Source organism: Pteronotus mesoamericanus, unplaced genomic scaffold, assembly GCF_021234165.1.
Source record: "Pteronotus mesoamericanus isolate MK-2021 breed Mesoamerican mustached bat unplaced genomic scaffold, CSHL_Meso_final contig_27, whole genome shotgun sequence".
Lineage (NCBI taxonomy): Eukaryota > Metazoa > Chordata > Mammalia > Chiroptera > Mormoopidae > Pteronotus > Pteronotus mesoamericanus.
In genome coordinates, this window is record NW_026555115.1 from 5075297 (window position 1) to 5078601 (window position 3305).

The 3305-nt window shown below is 36.9% G+C and overlaps 1 pseudogene; it reads left to right on the forward strand.

Moving 5' to 3' along the window:
• Positions 1 to 381: 381 nt before the first annotated feature.
• LOC129071625 (RNA polymerase II subunit A C-terminal domain phosphatase SSU72-like) lies at positions 382 to 984 on the forward strand (annotated as a pseudogene).
• Positions 985 to 3305: the final 2321 nt, after the last annotated feature.

Sequence of the window (3305 nt, forward strand, 5' to 3'; positions counted from 1 at the left end):
TTCCTGATATAGGGCCTAACCGATGAGGTCCTCCTCGGATTTCAGGAATGTCAGCATAATCAGTGTACGATTACTGCCAAGCATGCTCCCACTAGGCTCTTTCCGCTGCTGTACCTGTAACCTCCACCACCACCTCCATTAACTGTCACTGCCAGCTCCACAATAAACAATAGAGGATTGCTATCATTCCTTCGACATTATCATTCCAAGTACTGCATGCATTACCTACCATTTCCGAGTGCTTGTTTTTCTCTATGCTTTTTATGTAAAATCATTAGCTCATTTATAGCTTACCATAACCCTGTGAAGCTGGTGGTATTATTTTCATCGAAGAGATGAGAAAACTTCGACTTAGAAAAATTAAATTCCTGTCTGGAACCACAGAGTAGGGACCATGAAGCTGCTCTCATGCAGTGGTCGCTGCTGGCAGTGGCAGTGGTCTGCTCAAGCAACTAGAACCGGAGTTTGGAGGTGCACAACATTTTTAGCAAATTGAGATTGAGTCTGGTCCTTTGGAACAGGGATTCACGTGAGGCTTCCGGGGCCAGTGCCCAACAAGTCTGATGTTTATGATTTCAAAACCACATATGATCAGATGTACAATGGTCTCCTAAGGAAAGACAAAGAACTCTTACCCACACAATGGCATTTTACACATTTTGGACAGAAATAAGCAAATCAAGCCCCAGCCAGAAGGGTTCCAGAACTGCAAACACCTATTCAACTTGATCCTCACCTGCAAAGAGACAGTGTACGAACAGGTGACTGAAGACCTGAATTCCAATGAGCAGGAGATCTGCCCGCCAGTGCACATGACCAACGTGGTCACCCAGGACAACCAAGAAGAGGCCCCCCTGGAGGCATCCCTTACCTGTGAGCTCTGCCAGTGCATTCAGCACACCAGGACTGGAGAATGAGATGGAAGAGCTGCTGAAGTTCAAGAAGAGCAGCTGGATCTTCCGGCACATCATCTGCTTCTATTGAGCAGCCAGTGCCCTGAAGCCACGTTCTTATTCCTCCTCTTGTTAGGACTTGTTACTCCCTGACCCCTGTTTTGACTCTAAGGGTGGCTGCCTGGGGATGGCCACCCCTACACTGTGGATCAAGTTAAGAAGAGAGATATGAATGCAGATTCACAATTATCAAGTTTAGTATCTCACTCTTACTTAGAAGTGAGATATTGATTATAAAGTTTTTTTTTTTCTTTAACCAACACGGAAAAACACCGTTTATAGTCATTGCCATCCAATATATCTGTTTCTTTCATTGTGCATTCTTCCCCTATCTGGCTAGAATGTACAAACACCTCTTGGGAAAGAACCTGCAATTGTCCAATGAATAGATGCCGCTGATCAAAAAAAAAAGAAAAAAAAAAGGAAATTAAATTCCTCCCATACTTATGTTGTGGGTACCAATACAAACAACATTCCCCTTTCCACGTAACATCACACCTAAAAGTTATATTATGTTACTCATTAATGCAGTTCCCCCTTTTCAAGACATTAGGTATGTTTCAACTTCCCCTGTTCAGAAGAAATATTGGTAGGAAGAAAGACAAGCTATATAGTTGGCTCTAAATGTTATGAATCCTGTGATTGTTGATACATTGAAGTGTTCTGTCTTGCCCGTTTCTGACCTATGTTATGATCTCCCCCAAATTGGTTGGCACTGGGCCTGAAATGGCTGCCCTTATGTTAAGTTTGATCTTATGAAGTTAGTACTTGAGGTTTTAAATATTTAAAATCAATGAACAGTTTGAGAAGAAGAGGACTGATCAAATGAGAGGTATGTGACCTCAATTTCTTCAAACTATTTGAAGTTGACTTTGATTTCCTAAAAGAAGGTAAAAAAGATTGAAACTAAAGTAGAAAAGTGTGCTTTTGTTGTAGCCAGATATGTGTGAGCTGCGTGACCTATCTCAGAGAAAAGAGAAGCCAATTGAATAATATGATGAGGTCTATTGAAGAGGACTAGTCAAGCAGATAAGATACAATAGGATAACCACAATAGGATAGGATGGCCTCTGTTAACATTTGCCGTGCATTCACTTTACATGCAGATAAAAACAACAACAAAGGAATAATACTATTTATATTCTTGCAACTTGCTTATCCCCTTAAATATTATTTTCTGGGCATTTTTTAATTTGGAAGAATCTTTACTAAACACTTGTGACAAAAAATTTTACATAGTGTTACATGGTATGAATGTAGTTTATATGTATATGTATATCTAAGTAAACTCCTTTTTGATATGTAGGCTATTTACAATTTTTATGTGTTAGCATTTCCATTATGTGTTACTATTTGCAGCCATTTATGATTATGTTCTTAGAACAATTTCCTACAGATTGAATTTCTTACTAGGACTTAAAAGTCAATAGCTTTCTTAAGACCAAACCACAATTATCAAAAGTAAGAAGCTTCTTGAAATGTAAAGAAGTATTTCAAAAGATTTTTTAAATCTGGTTAGCTTGGGTGACAGTTACGGGGCAGGGTAGCATTGGAATACGGGGTGGTAATAGGTGAATTTCCCAGATAAGAGATACTTCATTTTCTAAGTTCTGATATTTTCTAAAACAGTCACAGATTTAGAGTCCTCAGTACAAACATTGAGCTGCTTTCAACTATTCTAATTTTTCTATATATTCTGTATAAAACACATTATGTAATACACACATACTATACCTCCTTTACTGAATAAACTATGGGTGATGATTAGTGTGTATGGCAAGTGGCAGATTTTCTTCTGTGGATGCTTAGGTTTGCTTTAATACTTTAATTGAAATAATTTTATCAAATTATCATGTAACTAATTAGTGACAAATCAATTTCCAGACCCTCTGTGCTCTATTGCTGTATTCTCAAATGTCCATTTGAGTTTTAGTCCCATAAATAAATCATTTTTTAAAATTAAATTGTTTCAAGTGACAGGTATAAGCAATTTTGGTGATGTATGTGGATAGAAAGTGTAATTTTTTTAGAAAGTAACTGATAAAATAGAAAAGTTATATAACTGAATTTTTAAAAACTCAGTTTTATGCTATAAAATGCAGCATATTTTAAATGTACTAAAGAAAATGACTTTTTAAAAGATTATTTAATAATACTTTTAAGTAATCATTAGATTAGATTGGAGAAATTAACCCAGTACCAACACTTAATGAAATTAAAAAAAAAAACAAAAAACAAACATTCACATGTAGAAGACTCTGGGATTTCACAGATAATGTTTCAGTAAGTGACAATTCTGTACAGTTCATGGTGTTATCTTAGGGAGCCACAAGGGACAATCATTTCATTTTC